Raw genomic sequence first — 21,048 nt, 5'->3', positions numbered from 1 at the left:
TTTTACAGGAGGAAAGGAAGGGGCCCATTTCGTGTCTGACTTCTCACGGGTTCCCTAACCTTTTCTTCCCCGGGCTCGGGACTACACTGTACACAGATAAGAGAATTTTTACAACTTTCTATCTATTTGGAAATAGAATTGGTTTCGTTTTTTTGTTTTTGGTTTTTGTTTGTTTTGCACATTTGACGGTGTCATGGATGGAGTTGGGACATTAACCTGCAAACTGATTTTAGTCTCGTATGATGTTGCAAATAGTATTTGATCAATGCCAAATCAATGTAATGTTTAGATATATAGTCTCTCTTCGGCACTAGACCGATAGAATATATGAACCCTTTATTTACTCTGTTCGCCACTAGAGCGATTGGATACAAATGCGTGTCAAAGACACACTGGGGCCAACTTACACTCGTACTAAAATGTGTCGATTATATATTGGCAAACAGAACGATTACTAGATCGACATTGGCTATTTAGCCTTGAAATATGACAAGAATGAAATTGAACGAAAATGATATACAGCAATGTATTCGGCAATGTAAATATTGGAAATGTGTAATTATATGCATATTGAATTTATGTTCCCATTAACCACAAACAAATAGGGTGTCTATTTAGCAAATTGCTAAACAAATGAAGTATGACTATATTTTTTAAGTTTAAAAACATTGTTTTGGACTTTCCAATATGTCTGCCGCACTAGAACATCTGAAAAGACCAATTGAGGGGATAGTCCCACTTCTATTATCATGCTCTGGGTGAAATCACTTCAATGAACTCTATTTAAATCTATTCAAAACGTTCGTAGATTCGTGTGATCAAGACACTCTGCGTGTCGAAACGCGTAGCGAAGAATAAACTACTGCCACTTTGGAATACCCGTGACTCTGAGTGTGCTTTGTTTACGTGCAATTGGAATTATACTGATTTGCCGGTTTTCTGGTTTACCGGCATCTGTGCACCACCTGACAATGGGCTCGGATCCTAAACAAACCCGTCTGGAGAAAGGAATTACAAGTGAGGAACCGTGAGCCGGCCACTACCGACCAATCGGGATTACAGAGGAGTAACAGGAACTGCCGTGATTCTCCAGTTCAGAGGTAAGCTCGGCCCCGAGACTGTAGCGAAGGGGGGGAACACCGCTGTTTCCAGGCGGGGGGGTTCTCTCGCTAGCGGCGGTACTTGGGGGGAGGACTTGCATCTATGAAAAGGAGAGGAGAAGGGGGAATCAAATAGTATTCACAGTTGATATTACTATATTTGAAAACGAGAGACTGTCTCGGATTTAAAGACTGTGCAACATCGTACAAATACGTATTTCCCAAATACCTCCACGGCAACGTGAGAAATTTTACGGTGGCATCAGGAACCGCCCATAGTTGGTGGGGAGTCCGGGTATAACGTGGCAGTAGTTTAGGACGAACTATATTAACAATCTAATCAAAGAGAAATAATACCAACCAACAGCCATCGGTACAGGTGTTAGCCACCCTGTTTACTACCGGGTGATTGTGAACCAACTATTCAATCCCCGAGGGACTTCTAAGTTCCAATAAGGAACGAATTTTCCGAAAGAAACATGGACGAAGAAAGAGATAGACGCGCTGCTGCACAATCTCTTTTTCTCGTGCGCCAGGCAGAGGAAAATCGACAGGAATATCTGATACTAATATCAAGAAGGATAATGAGTTGAATATGACATTACGCAAGTATGAAAAATTAAAAAAACAAGAAAGTTCAAAATGGTGGGAGGCAACGTCCCTGGAGGATTATATAGAGAACAAAATGATACCAAGAGGTCTGAGAATATACATCACTCCCTCACATGAATCTCCGAACCCGCGAATGCTCGATGATTGGGCAAATAATTCTGCAGAAAGCTCTAAGAACATGATGACGATACTCATCAAATACGCTTGGGAAGAGCGAGAGAATATTATCAAAGAAATAGTGGAAATTGAAGAAAATTTGAAAAAACATACAGATCAAACATATATTCAAGAATTTAAAAAGGAACTCAAAGGAAGACTAACCAAGTATGAGGATGACATAAAACAACGTAAACAAAGAAAACTACACAGAGACTGCGTTGACTACGAAACAGGACGAATCCTGACCTATAGTCACAAGTATGACCACCTATACAATCAAAATATGATAATCAAAGAGCCAGTTACTACAGAAACAAATGTGGAAATTCATCCAGAATTAACAGACTCGGATACGGATGTGTCAATACACACAGCAAGCTCTCTGTCTGATGTAGACGTCATAACACACCAGGCTACTTTTTTAGACGAGTTCCGGGTAATGAAGAGGAGTCGACAATCAGGGAAGACAATGACAACGCCTACTCCACCACAGAGGGGACGGGGGAGAGGCAGAGGAAGAGGAAGAGGCAGAGGCAGGGGCGCAGCAAGCAAAGACGCCTCAAGCAGAAACATAGAAAGAAGAATGGAGCCCATGGGAACAAGAAAGAGAGGCTCAAAATCAACGCTATAATGGATGCCCAAATGGTAAACAAAACCATAGTTAATCTCTCTGCACGGACTTTGTCCCAGTTTGAAAAAAACACTCTATGTCTTGGACTAACCTTTTGTCCCACAGAACTTTTTAACTATACTAATACGCGTATTGACATTTTTAAATTCATTAGAAAAGTAAAATTGAAGAAATGGCATATTTTGAATAACAGTGAAGGACAACAGAATATGGCCCCAATATTTGATATTTCCACACAACCAGGATTGACGGTGGGAGATGCTGACACGTTGGATGCGATAATTGATTTAGGAGCACCCTACTCTGCGGATGCAGAGGATATATTAACAAACAAAGCAGCTTGCACCCAATTTAAACCCCGTTCAGTATGCTATCCCAATCTACCCCACGATGCTATCGATACATTCCATGATGTTGTGACTAAAGAACTCAAGAAACAAAAACATAAAAGCTATAATCCCAAGGGTACACAAAATCTGTCCTACAAACAGTGCGAATTTATTTTGTCATTATCGAAGGACAAAAATTTGGTCGTACGACCATCAGATAAAGGCGGGAATATTGTCCTCTGGGGCAAAGATTTGTATATCAATGAAGCAAAAGAACAACTGAGTAACAATGAATATTATTGTATATGTGATACTGCAGCATACAATGCTAGTATAGTTACAACATGGCAAAGATTATCAGAATGGCAAGAATTGGGAATCATCTCATGGCAAGAATACTGTTTTCTGAAACGTGATTTTCCGAAATTACCCATTCTTTATCTTCTCCCTAAACTCCATAAACACCCCACTATTCCACCAGGTAGACCAATTGTGTCTTCTATGGGCAGTGTTAACGAAAATGTATCCAAATACGTGGATCAGTTTTTAAAGGAGTATGTCATGAATCTACCATCATTCGTCAAAGACACTAAAGATTTCCTGAACAAACTAGATGGTCTCATATGGAACGAGAACTACCACCTGATTACCCTGGACGTGAACTCATTATATACTATAATAGACCACGTCCAAGGGGTCGAAGCCTGTATGCACTTTTTAGGCACTAGAGCCATCACTTATCTTGAACATACACGCATGTTGGCTGACATGATGATGATATGTTTAAAAAATAACATCTTCATGTTTGATGGGGTACTCTACAGGCAGGTGCGAGGCACGGCTATGGGAACGTGCTTCGCACCTGGATTTGCAAACCTTTTCCTAGGAAAATGGGAAGAAGAAATTCGATCAAATCCATCCCTAACGAAATATTTTGAGTCAGTAGCTGTATGGCTCAGGTATATCGACGATCTATTTATTGTATGGAGTGGTGATAAACAAGAAGCTGTCGAGTTCATTAATGAACTCAACACAAATCCATACAATATTAGACTTACATCTAACATCAGCAAAAGGGAGGTGGAGTTCCTAGATACCCATATTGAGGTCATTGATGGGAAACTTGTAACGAGTCTATATAGGAAAGACACAGCTGGGAATCGCCTGCTCCATGCCCTAAGTGGCCACCCAGAACCTTTGAAGTGGAGTATCCCATATGGGGAACTACTTAGGGCAAGGAGAAATTGCAGCACAGATAACAAATTTGCAGAAGAAAAAAACAACATGCTTGAAAGATTTCGTCAGAGAGGATATCCTGAATGGGTCCTCAATAATGCAGTACATAAAATCGAGAGTGTAAGTAGAACCAAAGCACTAGAACAAAGAACTAATGACCCTGGAGACACAGACAATAACATCAGACTTGTAACTACATATAACAACAGATCAGGAAAAGTGTGTAAAATGCTCACCGAGAATTGGAAGATTCTCCAGACTGATGCCATTATAGGGAAAGAAATAGGAAAAAGACCCCTGATCACCTATAAGAGGGGCAAAAGTCTAAAGGATATATTGGTAAGAGGGGATATCACTGAACACAAAAGCCATAATTTCCATGATCTTAAAGGGTTCTTCCCCTGTGGGCACTGCAGAGCCTGCAAATTCAGTCACTCTGTGAAAGAATTTGACATTCCGGGGAGAAACAAAAAGTGGAGAATCAACCAATTTCTAACATGTAGCAGTAATTGTATTGTATATGTACTTGAATGTCCCTGCAAACGTAGATATGTGGGGAGTACGATTTGCATGGTAAAGAAACGTGTGATGGAACATCTCCGTGCGATTACCAACGTAAATGTACAATACCCAATTGCTAGGCATTTTTTGGAATTTCATCAATCTAATAATTCCCTGTTACGGTACTTTGCCATTGAACAAATAGTCTTGAATCCACGAGGCGGTAACAGAGACCTCAGATTGAGACAACAGGAATCAAAATGGATACTTGAGTTGGAAACTAGATTCCCGGGAGGTCATAATCTGGACGAGGAACTAGCCTCACATCTCCATATAGAATAAACAACTAGAGTTAATATCTAATACTACGACTGCATTATAAGAAATCTAATGAATGTGCTGTTTCTTTTTGGATACTTTGTCCCTTTTTTTCTCTTCTAGAATTTAATGGCTATATATCTCTTATTTGTGTTTTTTACAGGAGGAAAGGAAGGGGCCCATTTCGTGTCTGACTTCTCACGGGTTCCCTAACCTTTTCTTCCCCGGGCTCGGGACTACACTGTACACAGATAAGAGAATTTTTACAACTTTCTATCTATTTGGAAATAGAATTGGTTTCGTTTTTTTGTTTTTGGTTTTTGTTTGTTTTGCACATTTGACGGTGTCATGGATGGCGTTGGGACATTAACCTGCAAACTGATTTTAGTCTCGTATGATGTTGCAAATAGTATTTGATCAATGCCAAATCAATGTAATGTTTAGATATATAGTCTCTCTTCGGCACTAGACCGATAGAATATATGAACCCTTTATTTACTCTGTTCGCCACTAGAGCGATTGGATACAAATGCGTGTCAAAGACACACTGGGGCCAACTTACACTCGTACTAAAATGTGTCGATTATATATTGGCAAACAGAACGATTACTAGATCGACATTGGCTATTTAGCCTTGAAATATGACAAGAATGAAATTGAACGAAAATGATATACAGCAATGTATTCGGCAATGTAAATATTGGAAATGTGTAATTATATGCATATTGAATTTATGTTCCCATTAACCACAAACAAATAGGGTGTCTATTTAGCAAATTGCTAAACAAATGAAGTATGACTATATTTTTTAAGTTTAAAAACGTTGTTTTGGACTTTCCAATATGTCTGCCGCACTAGAACATCTGAAAAGACCAATTGAGGGGATAGTCCCACTTCTATTATCATGCTCTGGGTGAAATCACTTCAATGAACTCTATTTAAATATATTCAAAACGTTCGTAGATTCGTGTGATCAAGACACTCTGCGTGTCGAAACGCGTAGCGAAGAATAAACTACTGCCACTTTGGAATACCCGTGACTCTGAGTGTGCTTTGTTTACGTGCAATTGGAATTATACTGATTTGCCGGTTTTCTGGTTTACCGGCATCTGTGCACCACCTGACAACGGGCTCGGATCCTAAACAAACCCGTCTGGAGAAAGGAATATATATATATATATATACATATATATATATATTCACTGAAAAAACCATAGGTTTCACACATGTTATAGTTAGCTGGACATTTCACTCGTAAAAAACCAATGAAATTCCCCCGTTATAGTTAGTGTAGGCAACTATAACTCACGCGACCGCAATCCTCTGCTGATGATGTCAGATATTACATCACTGATGACATATGTGTCTTTATGAAAAATAAATATTTGTAATATATGTATAGCTAAAGATACAGTATTAGCATCAACAGAGGATTGCGGTCGCGTGAGTTATAGTTGCCTACACTAACTATAACGGGGGAATTTCATTGGTTTTTTACGAGTGAAATGTCCAGCTAACTATAACATGTGTGAAACTTATGTTTTTTTCAGTGAATTTGCAAGGTTTTTTAAATGCTAATTCCTAACTATAACGTGTGTGAAACCTATGGTTTTTTCAGTGAATTTGTACGGTTTTTTAAATGCAAATTTTTTTTTGAGATTTTTGGTAAACCTATGTATAAAATAACATATGTACTTTATCCTGCATTATGGAATGGTTAATATTTTTTTTTATGCATTTTTTTCCGTGCGCGTACGGTAAGCTGACGCTACGCGCTCCGTACGTCATAAGTACGGTGCGCTTACGTGATACGATGCGCGTACGGTAAGCTGACGCTACGCGCTCCTTACGTCATATGTACAGTGCGCTTACGTGATACGTACGTGATGTACGCGTACACACATGCGCGTTGCGCGGAAGCAACTTCGCGGTTACGCAGGGGCGTGTAATGCGCATGCGCGAGTGCGTCTTACGTACGCGCTCCGTAAGCGTCACATTTGCACATGCGTACTTGTTTACGAGCGCGTACCGTAAGCTTACGGAGCGCGCACGGTAGGTCATGTGATCCACAAAGAACACTTTTCATTGGTTGAAACCACTTTCAGTTCCAGAAACTTCCCACACCACACCCATTCCCCTCATTACTGCTTGAGATCCCCTAGGAGAAGGAGCTGAATTGACATTGAGATACAATGGCAGAGCAGCAGACCTCTTCTGAGAGTGAGCCTAGCAGCACCATCATCAGACAGAGAAGGAGGAAACAAAAGGATTCTTTTGTGTGGGAGTATTTTACTTTTCCAGAGGGGCAGAAAAAGGTCAATGCTCCATTGGTCACTTGCACACTTTGTGACCGTGTTTTATCTAGAGGAAATCCAAGGAAGAAGTATTCCTTTGGAAATCACTCTATGATGAGACACCTTAGGGATAAACATCCCAGGACCTTTGCTCGACATACTGGAGAAAACTCTTTAGTAATTCACCAGAGCCCAACCTCAGAAGCTCAGCCGAGTACATCATCGGCAGCTCAGCTGAGCCCTTCCTCTGAGGTGGGAGCATCACCTTCTTCTGCTCCTCTGGACATTAACCCTCGATTTCGGAGGGTTTCAATGAGGTGTACAACGTGTTGTGGTCTTATTGTTTTTGGGGAGACCAGTGTTTCCCTTATTAACAATAAGATAGACCAGCACGTTTGTAGACGCTCATAATATTCCCATTTTTTCTTTCCTCCATCCCTGTATTAACCCAACGGCTCTTTTAAGAGCCAACCTTACCTCACAATTTTTTTTATTTTTTTTTAAGCTTTCCTTTTTGTAAACATTTTTTAGCCGTGCGCGTACGGTACGCGTAATCGCGGAATAGTTACGCGAATTTCGCTGAATTTCTCCTTTGCGGAATTTCTCCGTTTACGCCGTGAGCGTACGCTACGCGCATTCGGCGATTTTTTGAAAAAAAATTAAAATTAATTTTTGCCCTTGGGGGTCCTTCTAGGACCCCTTGACAAAGGCTAGGGGGTCAGGAACTGTCCACCCTGCCCCCTTTTCACGTTCTCCACCTTTGTTTTTCACCCCCTCAGACTGCGAGAGGCAAAATGGCGGCCGACACTTCCTGGTTTCGACCGATTCGAATGTTTACTGAGATCTAATAACCAATCAGAATCGCGCTCGTGCACGGCGGCGTGCGCGTACGGTAAGCTTACGGTACGCGCTCGGAGCGCGCCCATAGATATATATATTGATTTAAATGCTATTTTCTCAGGAAATACTGAACAGATTTACACGAGACCTTCAAAAGGCACATCCCTGACCTGAGGGCTACCTCTCTGCCAAATTTCAAGTAATTCTGTTCAGCCGTTCGGGCTGTAGCTCGGACTAAAGGTCCTATGGAAAAATGCATGGGGAAAACGCGTTTTGGGACCCCCCCTTTTTCTCAGCCCCCGCTTGACGAATCCCCCCGAGACTTTCAGGGTAGGAGCGGAGCGGAGCGCCCCACCTATTTTGAGAATTTAGCGAAGATTCGTCAATCGGCGCCAAAGTTATTCCAAATAGAATGTTGCGGATTTCCTATGGAAACACGGTCCTAACTATAACTATCTACTGGCGACCGCCAGTAGATAATATATATATATATATATATATGGTAATTCAATCTATTTCAACAAGTACGCTCTCAGAAATCACTGGAACCAGAAAAGAGTGCTGGAAAACTGCTGGTTTAATAAACACAACGCGTTTCGCCGTCCGGCTTGATCACGTGTAGGTGACAACACTGAAAATGACCACATATATCCCAACGTGATGTCATGGGCATAGAAAGAGGACATCATAATGAAAATGATACTATTCGCAAATGTGTAGATTAATTCATAAATGGAAAACATAATTGTTGTTAAGCGTAACACAAATGCATTATCTTTTAGTACCCTCAATTATAATAACAGTATAAACACGAAAGAAATTATATACAAATCGTGCAATGTTATGACAAGATAAACAGCGACGAAGGACTGCCCTCCGTGTTGGAAAGAGTCTCCTCTAGGAAGCATTGTAAATTGTAGCCTCTTAATAAAGTTAAGAATACTTAAAAAAATAGTAAACAACTGGAGACAGACATGATCGCATTGGATCTAGCGCAATAGAAAATCTCGATTAATCATAACATAGTGTTGAGATCGTCTGTCAGAGTACATATCTTGTAACATCTCAATCAGAAATAAATGAAGAAAGAGGAAACTGCAATATCAGCCTATTCAAGTGGCAATTGTCACTAGTGAATATTAATGTCACTCAAATCCACAACATCCGCCCATCTGAGCCTGATGGCAAGTGCCTGAAACATATAATTACTCTGTTGTGATCACTGGCCAAGTGCTCGTAAATACTTACAGATTGAGATCTGTGTCAAGCGGTCAGAAAATAGTCAGTGTGTCGTGCTCAAACAAGAAGTGGTAAAGGTGCACGTGCGATAATATAACTATTAAGACAAAGTTAAAACATGGTTAGAGGGAATGTGGTGATCACTTATAGATAAGCGCAGGAGGGGAGGATGTGAGAAGAAAATGAAGGCGGTTGAAGAGGAGGAAATTTGCATAAACCACATTGGTAGACCTCACATCTCTAAGCCCAGTCTTCACTTCCTGAAATAAAACATAAAACATAAAACCGCCAGTTAGGATTATACCAGTGGAAACAATCAAAGTGTATACTTCTTGTGTACAAATAGCGAGCACTATATCTGTACAGTCATGAATATGAGGGACAATTAATACAATACAAAAGGAAGAAAACAATCCACAAGGTCTTCTTTTAAATTCAAGTTTTGGATATATACTTCATTCCCTTAAATGTACGGATAATTCTTCTTCCTGATTAAGCCCACCCGGGGTCTTGGTCTGGAAATCAATTATTAGCTTTGATTCTCGTTGTCTCAATTTAAGAACTCTGTTACCCCCTCTGGGGTTTTTTTCTACCTGTTCTAGGAGGATGAAACACAATTCTTTGGTATTGGAAGAATGCCTTTCCCTGAAGTGGCGTGCCACAGGGTATTTGGGGTCAAAGTTGGTGATGGCTCTACAGTGCTCCAGTATACGTTTCTTGGCCATGCAGATTGTGCTGCCGATATACCAAAGATTGCAGGTGCACTCAATGGCATATATGACATATACGGAGCTGCATGTCAGAAACTGGGTGATGCTTTTATTTATCCCATTGTATGTTACTTTTTTGCGTGATACACTGTTGTTACATGCCTTGCAGTGACCGCAAGTGTAAAAACCTTCTAATCCTTGAATGTTTGTAGGTGGGTATGTAGTAATATCACTGTGTACCAGCAAATCCCTGATATTCTTATTTCTGCGGTAGGTAATACTGGGTCTGTCTGGCATGCTACCTCCAATCACGGAGTCATTTTTAAGGATATTCCAATTTTTTGTAATGATCCTCTTGATTTTCTGCGAGTCTGACCCAAAAGTCATGATCACTCTAGTGGTTCCTTCCTCAGTGTCAACAATAGGAGGTGTGTCAGAGATGGTTTGAGCCCTTTCTGTTTCTGTGGCGCGTGTCAGTGCCTTCTTGAGTACCCAATTAGGGTATCCCCTCTCCCAGAACCTAATTGTAATATTTAGGCTTTCAAGATTGTATGCTTCTTCTGTGTTACAGTTTCTTCTCTCCCTCAACAGCTCCCCGAAAGGGATACTCCACTTGAGAGTCTCCGGGTGGCTGCTGAGGGCGTGAAGAACACTGTTACCTGCTGTGTTTTTGCGGTACAGGGATGTGTGTATACGGTTATTGATAATTTCCAATTTGACATCCAAGTAATCCACCTGTGTTTTACTGATGGTTCCACTGAGTAGAATATTCAGACTGTTGTTATTGAGTTTGTTAATGAACTCTTGTGCTTCCTCAGCAGAGCCCTTCCATACAATAAACAGGTCGTCGATGTAGCGAATATATATATATATATATGTGAAGAAGCCCTCCTGTCTCTCAACAGCAAGGTAAGAGTATATATATGTGAAGAAGCCCTCCTGTCTCTCAACAGCAAGGTAAGAGTCGCACTCAGGTTGCAGGTAGAGAAAAAATGTTTATTGACTGACGCGTTTCAACCTCACGGTCTTTGTCAAAGTCACTTCTAAGGCAGGAAGTGGATACTAATACATACATTTACAAACAGGTATGACCCAGCGTCTTTCAAAAATAAATATAGAAAAAAGAGTCATTAACATATAAGAAAAAAGACTCTCAACATTTAAGCCAGCATTAGTAAAAGGTAATTTTCACACATATGCCCCTTTTGTAGTCGCTTGATGTGGAAAGTGCTATAAATTAAAATAACATAAAATGACAAAGGAAAGCACAGCCCATTATTGTAGCACAAACTGAACCCACTGTATGCTGAGAAAAGTCCCACTCAAGGTGTGCCAAGATTTAAATTAAAAGTACATCTCACATGACACTGACAAGTGGCATTAAGGCAACAGATAACTAATCTTGAATAAGCTTTGAGACCTAACCAAAGACAGTAAAAATTGGTCTGGCCTATCAATATAGATTTAATAGGGTACAAAAACCCAGACTGTGCACTAAACGACCATGCTTAAAATATAAGAAGAGAATTTAAAATAACAACATAAAAGAGAAAAAATTATATAAATCTCACAATCAATGAGTCAGAAGGATCTGAAAGACAAACTAAGGTCATACTAGGAAAGAACCCCCACCCCCGTGTATTTATAAAAATCAGTACATGGTGGCAATGCCAATTAAACGACCAAGCAGCCGCTTGGAAGAAATTGCGGCCAAAGGGTATTAGCTACAGAAGAGAAAGAGAGACTTAAACTCTTCTACGCTAACACTGTATTGCGGTGGAGTGAGAGGAGAAAAATGGGGGGAAAAGAGGGAAGGATTACAGGCGGACCAAGGGTATGGACCTAAGTATATATCTACAGTGTCCAAGATGTTGGTGCATCCCAGCTAAACGATAACTCTTCATCCTAGATGGACATGAAGGTCTTCCTCTCGATTAAGGCCTCCAGTGGCCTTACTCTGTAGGCGAATGATGTATTCGGATTCCAAACGTCGCAAGCGGCGTTCTCGCTCACCCCCACGTGGATGCAATGCCACCCTGTCAATTCCAAAAAATGAAATTTTAGAGCTGACATCAGTTACCACTTGACGAATCACCCCGAGACTTTCAGGATAGGAGCGGACCGGACCGTCCCACCCGTTTTGGAAATGTCACGAAGATTCGCCAACCTGCGCCAAAGTTATTCCAAATAGAATGTTGCAGATTTCCTATGGATAATAGGTGCTAACTATAACTACCTACTGGCGACCGCCAGTAGATAATATATATATATGTCTATATCTATATCTATATATTTATATATAGGCCTGGGCCAAAATTCCGTTCCGCTCGCGGAAATTGCGATAATTTGGCATTTTCGCATTCCGCGGAAAGAGCAAAAATGTCAAAATTTCCGCAATCCGCATCTTAGCGGTAATTTCTTTCTTTCTCGCGCTGTAAAAAAATACATTCTCGCGTGCGCGCGATCGCCTTACCTGAATCCTCGCGTTCGCAGACAAGTTGTCCCGACCTGGTCACGTTCTCACGAGATGTTGGATTGTTGGTAGCCCTTTTGTGCTGTCTCACGACAGTTCGCGCCCGCATTAACGTCATTTGTCGCGCGATCACGTCATTTGTCGCGCGATCACGTCTTTCTTCTCGCGATCATGCACCGCGAGAGTATGAGAAGACTGAGAACTCGAACACGTCATTCTCCACCGCGAGCGAGAGCGTGAGGACACGGGCACGTCTACTCAAACGTGAAAAGGAGAAAGAGACCCCGACCATGTCATATCCAACACGACAGGGAGCGAGAGAACGCGATCAAGTCATTTTGGACACGCCATCGACATCCGGCGGAAGTAATGTGAAGCTCGAGAACTCGAACATGTAAAATTTTCAATTTGGAGAAGAATATCAGCTCTAGCAGCATGAAACCTTCTGCAAATTATGATTTTGGATGAAAATAACTCCTCAGATTGACATTTGGCTGTCCTTTTTTGTGCAAGGAGTCCTTTTTTAAAAAGGTGGGGAGAGGGAGGAAGTGCCACAGAATCTCCAACTTCCTGTTCCTGTCCAGCAGTCTCCTCCCAGTGCTTTGTCCATCTCCTGCTCATTCTGCCTTTGGATTTTGAGCTGGAAAGATCACTCTTTTTGTCTGCTGCATTATTGCAATTGGATTTGAGGATTTTTTATTTGGATATTTTACAAGTAAGTGATTGTTGTGTCTGTTTGATTGGGGGCATTGCAGTTGTTGTAACTACAATTTATTTTTGGTAACTATCATCATTCTTTTTTTTTTAAATGTCGTGGGTAGTAGTAGTCAGTAGTAGGCCTGAGCTAGTCATGGCCTCATGGGTGTGTGCATGATGAAGCAACTGTTCCTTTGGTGTTTTTTGAATGTATTTCATTTTCAAGCACCATTTAGGGCCAGGATGGCATTGGAATTAGTTGGGGAAGTGTGTTTTTTGGGGGTGGGCTTTCTGATGTTGTTGGGCCAGGCCATGTGGTTGGTGGCCATTTTGAAGCCTAGGCCTGCAAGCTTGCCTGGGCTTGTCTGCCAACAGGCCTGCTTTCATCCAGTAGGAACAGAGCAGGTAGCCACAGCTTTATTAATCAAGTGTTTTCTGTGTGGTCTGTTGAATTTAGACATCATTTAGGGCATGGATGGCATTGGATTGAGTTGGGGAAGTATGTTTTTTTGGGGTGGGCTTTCTGATGTTGTTGGGCCTGGCCATGTGGCTGGTGGTCATTTTGAAGCCTAGGCCTGCAAGCTTGCCTGGCCTTGTCTGCCAACAGGCCTGCTTTCATCTAGTAGGATCAGAGCAGGTAGCCACAGCTTTATTAATCAAGTGTTTTCTGTGTGGTCTGTTGAATTTAGACTAGGCCTGGGCAAAAATTTCGTTCCGTTCGCGGAAATTGCGATAATTTGACATTTTTGCGTTCCGCGGAGAGCGCGAAAATGTCAAAAATTCCGGTTTCCGCAGCTTGGCGATAATTTGTTTCTTGCTCGCGCTGTAAAATGATACATTCTCGCGCGCGCGCGATCGCCTTACCTGAATCCCTGCGTTCGCCGACAAGTTTTCTTGATCCGGTCGCGTTCTCCATGAGATGTTGTATTGTTTTTAGCCATTTGCGCTGTCTCGCGACAGTTCGCGCCCGCAGTGACGTCATGCGTCGCGCGATCACGTCTTTCTTCTCGCGATCATGCACCGCGAGAACAACTCAAAACAAGATGGCCGCGCCCGCAAGCAGCCACATGGGTAAGTTGGCGACCCGCAACCATGCAGAAAATCGTGCGAACATGCCGGAAAAAAACTTCCGCATCTTCGCGATATTTCTGCTTGTTTGCGATAATTTTAAACATTCTCGCGATAATTTGCGAAGGTTAATTCCGCAAATTCCGCCCACCCCTAATTTAGACATCATTTAGGGCATGGATGGCATTGGATTGAGTTGGGGAAGTGTGTTTTTTGGGGTGGGCTTTCTGATGTTGTTGGGCCTGGCCATGTGGCTGGTGGCCATTTTGAAGCCTAGGCCTGCAAGCTTGCCTGGCCTTGTCTGCCAACAGGCCTGGTTTCATCCAGTAGGATCAGAGCAGGTAGACACAGCTTTATTAATCAAGTGTTTTCTGTGTGGTCTGTTGAATTTAGACATCATTTAGGACATGGATGGCATTGGATTGAGTTGGGAAAGTGTGTTTTTTTGGGGTGGGCTTTCTGATGTTGGTTGTCTTAAAGACATGCTTTTGTTGTGTGTGTCTGGTGTGTGTTGGTGTGCAATGGGGCCTGTGAATGTTCGTATTTGCATTTTGTTGCATTAAAAAGGCAGAGCAGTGTGCTTTAGCACGCATCTTTTACCTGGCTTTTATAGGCCTTTTGTCAGCTCCTGGTGTTTCCCAGGCCCCCTGCTTGTTTGTGATTTGTGAGTGTCCATGTGGCTGGTGGCCTTTTTTGTGTTGGGAGTTATTAGTGTCCTGCTTTTGCCATATAGGCCTGCATGGTTTTCCTATTGGCTTACTGCTTCCATCCATCCACCCCCTTTGCCAGCAGCAGCTCCATGGATGCTGAGATGCTCAAATAATTTAACGGCACATAGGGTCCACCCCACTTCCATTACATTTTTATTTTGGTGGTTCCTATTAACTTTCCTATCCTTCCTGAGAGTGTAGTGTGTGACTGTACACAGTAGTATAACATAGCCCTTGTTAAAAAAAAAGTCATAGATGGCTAGACTATATCTTTTGTTTGCACTAGTACAGTAGTAAGTAACTGAACCACAACAACAAATGCAACATTTCACTGATGTTCTTCTCCTGGCTTATTTGCTTTTAGGTGCACGAAAAGCCAGAGGAGGAGGTGTTATCAGCATCACTCGGCTACCTGTTGTACTGACAGCCAGACAGAAGTCCTGCTGCGCATCACGTCTACGTGTGACCAGAACTTGTTGTGCATCTGCATCCTGCCTGACATCTGAAGAAGATAGCCCCAAAGAAAGGTACCAGGTCCAGTACCAAGAAAGTTGCCGGTGAGAAGAAGGAACAGAAAAAGGAAGTGCCATTAACCACGACTGGTGGTGTGTCGGACAATGTGTTTTTTTGGCACCAAAAAAGTTACACCTGCAGTAGCGTTGTCCAGGAACCAAGCTGGGAGCAGCACCTCAGCACCAGCGGTCCAACCCCACCAACCTAGGCCCAAGGGCTTTAGTGTCGCAGAGGTAGCCAGTCTACTAACGAGCAGCGATGTTGAAGAAATGTCATTATCGCAAAGTAGTACACAATCAACGCAGGCGCAAACTCAGCAGATAAGTGTGCAGCCGCAACAAGAACAGCAGCAGCCGCAACAAGAACAGCAGCAGCCGCAACAAGAACAGCAGCGGCCGCAACAAGAACAGCAGTGGCCGCAACAAGAACAGCAGCGGCCGCAACAAGAACAGCAGCAGTCACAACAAGAACAGCAGCAGCCGCAACAAAACAGCAGCAGCCGCAACAGCCCACCATAGTAGTTGTTGCTCCTGACGTAGGGGCATTTCAGGAAATCGAGCTTCCTGCAGACAAAGTGGAGCAAAGTCAAACCACTGTTTCAGAAGATCTATTGTCTTCCAGACCACCAGCAAGGAAAAGGAGGCTTAGTCCATCATCTTCTTCTTCAAGCCCCGCTTCTGATGATCGTGATGCCACTTGGCACCCACCAGCTCAGTCTGAGAGTGATATACACCACAAGACAATGCTTCTGAAAAGGAAGGTCCCAGAAAAACTTAGAGTTATGGAGGTAGATGTAGAAGAGGGGGGTTATGTTGATGAAGATGAGCCAATCATCACACACATTACTCCCGCCCCAAAGGGTTTGGAGACCAACATTCTCACCCTATCCAGAAAGGCTGCTACTGAGCGGGATGTTGCACGGATGTCACCAACACAGGTTACACCACCACTACCTCCAGCTGCCATATTTTCCAAGGCCTGGCATGGACCTACATCCAGCTCAACCATCTCAGTAGGTAGTGGTAGTAAAAGTCACAGTCTAGGTGCACAGGGTCACATTTCAAGCACACCCTCCAGTTCATCTGGTATTGAAAGTGGCACATCCAGCAGTGCCAGAAAGTTCTCCTCCTCAGTTTGGGACTTCTTTTCTGTTAGCACCAAGGAGGAGAACGTTGCTATATGCTCAATTTGTCAGAAAGGTGTTCGGCGGGGTAAGCTTGGTACAAACTATGGTACCGGAGGCCAAGCAAGTCATCTCAGAATACACCACACTATCGTGTGGGAGAATCACCTACTTCAGTTAAAAGAAAGTAGAAAAACTCAACCCATTGAAGTTGGTCAGGAAGAATCAGGGAGCGATATTATTGCTTTGGAAGGTGAAGAAGAGGGAGGCATTTCTAGCCCTGTCCCCAGTAGTGCAGTGGTATCGCCCACATCCTCCTCAGTAACATCTGAGTGGCACCGCAGTAAGAGCCATACTCAGAGTCAGGCTGAGACACCAAGGCGATGAGACAAACTGTGTTGTTGAGCCTTAGTGGGTTAATGAAAACAACAGCACCACAAAGGAAAGTAATCCAGCCTACCATTGAGAGCATGCTTAGGTTGGAGGGGCAGTTCCAACGCAACCACCCAACGGCACGGTTGTAAAATGCGAAGCTGGCTAAAATGTTAGCGCTGGACCTTCTTTCTTTTTCATTTGTGGAAGGGGTGGGTTTCCTTGAATTTGTGTCAGCCATCTGCCCTAAATGGAAGGTTCCCAGCCGGTCCTATTTCACAAGAATTGCTGTTCCGGCACTACATCATGATGTTCTGGAATTGGTTGGACAAGCTTTGCAGCAGAGTGCTGTTCACAATATCCACCTGACAACAGACATGTGGACCAGTTGCCAAGCCACAGATTACATGTGCATCACTGCACACTGGGTCTCTTTTGTGGGGGTTAGAGATAAGCTATCTGCATGAGGTGCTGTTGACACAGCTGTGATTTTTAAAGGTACTCGGAAACATGCAACTGTAGCCATGTTCGCCATGGAGAAATCTCATACAGCTGAAAACATTTTTGACGAGTTTCGCAGCAAGGTTTTGGAATGGCTGCGGCCAAGAGGGCTTAGTATTGGTTTTTGTTGCCACAGACAATGGCAGTAATGTACTTAAGGCCATGGAACTTGGTTCCTATTTCAGGGTTCCGTGTTTGGCCTACTGCATAAACATTATAGTTCAAGACTTTCTGAAAAAAGAACCCATAGTCAGCAACTTACTGGCCATCTGCCGAAGAATATGCACTAATTTCAGCCATTCTTTTAAAGCTCGGAAGCAGCTGAGGATCATCCAACGTGAAAATAGGATGCCAGTCAAGGCACTCATGCAGGAGGTGGCAACACGTTGGAACTCAACGTATTACATGCTTGATCGTCTGTATGAGCAGTACAGGTCACTCCATGAATATGTCTGGAAAAGAAGAGGGGATGCTACTATTAAAGGCATGAATATGAGATGGAGCAATGGAGCCTAATTAAATGCCTGACTGAGATGTTTTGTCCTTTTGAGGTCTTCACATGTGAAGTCAGCAAGGAGGACTGTACAATGGGCCAAGCTATCCCATTATTGCAAATGCTAGAGCATCAGCTGAAGAAGGTGTCTGAATCATACAAATGTGTAGAGGACAAAAGGGAAGCCTATGACTTGGTGGAGAGCTTAGCCCGTCGCTTAGCTGAAAATGCAAGGATACAAAATAAACATTTTTCACAAGAACATTACATTTGTGATACAATTCTGGATCTACGTGCAAAATTTGGACTGAAGACATTCTTTGCTTTTTCAGAGATTGATGTTGCCCGCTACAAAACTTGTATAGCTGAAGCAGCCAGTAAGTTGGAAAATGAACGGCTGCTAATTAAAAGCCCACAAGATCAACCCACAAGAAGTACTGCAGCAGGGCATGCAGGATCAAGTGCAACTTCGTCGGCTGAGGGCAGTGCGTTTGGATCACAACACTCACCATCACTATCGACAACAGCAACAATAACTGGATCATTAGGCCCAGTACAATCGTTAGACGATTGGTATGTAGAGTTAGGCATTAATAAGCACAGTGCTGATGCACAGAGAAAAGAGCCCGAAAGCTTACCAGCAGTACCCCTGAACATTGAGAGGATGGTCCAGGCCTATCTGGACGACCCAACAGAGGTGTACATTGATCAAAACCCATTGCAGTATTGGTATAGGAAAAGGTCTGAATGGCCACTGCTCAGCAGGCTGGCGATAAGCTATCTGGCTTGCCCTGTCGTAAGAGTCTCTTCCGAACGTGTTTTCAGTGCTGCTGGTTCCATTGTAAAAACAACAATTGATGGACAGAATGCAGAACAATGTCATATATTCACCCCAGTACAGAGATCTGGGCCTAAATCCATTGTTTTGTTGCTCACCATGCCATTCCAGTTTGAACCCAGCCATATGCAAATCAGTTTTGACCCTGTGCCTCATGGGAACAGTCCAGCCCGAACTGCCAAGCCAGCTCCTCCCTGGACTGGAAACAAGCATCCTAGGACCGGTTTCGGGGTTTCACCCCTCTTCAGCCAGGATAGCTTGATTCCAGAGGCATGGAGAGCATAGGACTCACGTCTGAGCATACCCGTCCCACTCGGGTGACAAATGCAAAAACAACAATTGATGGACAGAATGCAGAACAATGTCATACATTCACCCCAGTACAGAGATCTGGGCCTAAATCCATCGTTTTTTTGTTCACCATGCCATTCCAGTTTGAACCCAGCCATATGCAAATCAGTCTTGACCCTGTGCCTCATGGGAACAGTCCAGCCCGAACTGCCAAGCCAGGTCCTCCCTGGACTGGAAACAAGCATCCTAGGACCAGTTTCGGGGATTCACCCCTCTTCAGCCAGGATAGCTTGATTCCAGAGGCATGGAGAGCACGGGACTCACGTCTGAGCATACCCGTCCCACTCGGGGTGACACATGCAAAAACAACAATTGATGGACAGAATGCAGAACAATGTCATACATTTACCCCAGTACAGAGATCTGGGCCTAAATCCATCGTTTATTTGTTCACCATGCCATTCCAGTTTGAACCCAGCCATATGCAAATCAGTCTGGACCCTGTGCCTCATGGGAACAGTCCAGCCCGAACTGCCAAGCCAGGTCCTCCCTGGACTGGAAGCAAGCATCCTAGGACCGGTTGCGGGGTTTCACCCCTCTTCAGCCAGGATAGCTTGATTCCAGAGGCATGGAGAGCACGGGACTCACGTCTGAGCATACTCGTCCCACTCGGTGGGACAAATGCAAAAACAACAATTGATGGACAGAATGCAGAACAATGTCATACATTCACCCCAGTACAGAGATCTGGGCCTAAATCCATCGTTTTTTTGCTCACCATGCCATTCCAGTTTGAACCCAGCCATATCCAAATCAGTCTTGACCCTGTGCCTCATGGGAACAGTCCAGCCCGAACTGCCAAGCCAGGTCATTGTAACATTGAGAAGGACCAGTCTCTCGCCCAAAAACGTGGAGAGCTTAACGATGATCAAAATGAATCAGCACTTCATACCACCGAATTACACAATACATGAAGCAATGGAGGAAGATGAGGACAGCGGCTCAGGTGACGGAAGTAGTGTGTCACATGATTACCTACTACTGGCTGACCCCCCAGAGTTTGAGGACGAGCTATACTTCCCTGACAATTAGGCTTGCACTTACTGTCTTCCTCCCTTTTTTCCCCCTTTATTTGTGTGTCTGTCGTCTCGGTTACAAACTTGTGAATCACAACAAATCCATTACCACCGTCTTCTACTCTTCTTATTTAATATACAAGTTTCAGGTGTTTGCAATTTGACAGTACAGTCCTCCGAATCCAGCTCCTCCGCTCCATCATACTGAATCTCCCACCCAAATCCATTGCCCTCATGAATGATGATTGGATGAAATAGAAGAACAAATTCAAACTTTCCTAGTCCCGCCAAAAGAAGTGGAGCATGAATCAGATGACTACTATAGCTATCCTCCTTTCAGAGCCGAGAGAGACTGCCCATTAACTGAAAATAAGATGGAACAGGTAATGATTGATGCCATGCATTGGACGCAGAGTCGCAGACTGAATGATTTTGTTGTGTTTGTTGTGCATGAAGTTATGTAATTGTGCACTAATCATCTTTCTACAGTACAGTACACACTAAACTTAACTCAAGGTGAATTTTCCCCTTCTTGCAAATAAGAAATTTGTACTTCTCCTGCAGCTTGGTGATACATTGCTTTTAATTCAATACAGGAAGGGGACTCACTCAATCTGCGCAATGAGTATGATTGACACAACAGCACCGTCTATGATAATGATGGCGAAATAGATGGCCCGTTAACTTAAGATGAGAAGGAACAGGTAATGACAATTAATGGCATGCATGGGACACCTGACTCTGAGCAATTGGTGTTTATGTTTTCGTTCTTTGTTTGTTGTGCACAAAGTGAAGTCAAAGTGTACTAGTAATCTATCTTTCTGTACACACTAAAGACTGACTCAAGTCAATATTGTTTCTACTCTTGTTGTGTAATAACAATTTTACTTCTACTGCAGGCCGATCTTCACAGTCAGTCAGTACA

This window comes from Triturus cristatus, chromosome 4_2, assembly GCF_964204655.1.
Source record: "Triturus cristatus chromosome 4_2, aTriCri1.1, whole genome shotgun sequence".
Lineage (NCBI taxonomy): Eukaryota > Metazoa > Chordata > Amphibia > Caudata > Salamandridae > Triturus > Triturus cristatus.
This window is presented reverse-complemented; position numbering follows the sequence as displayed.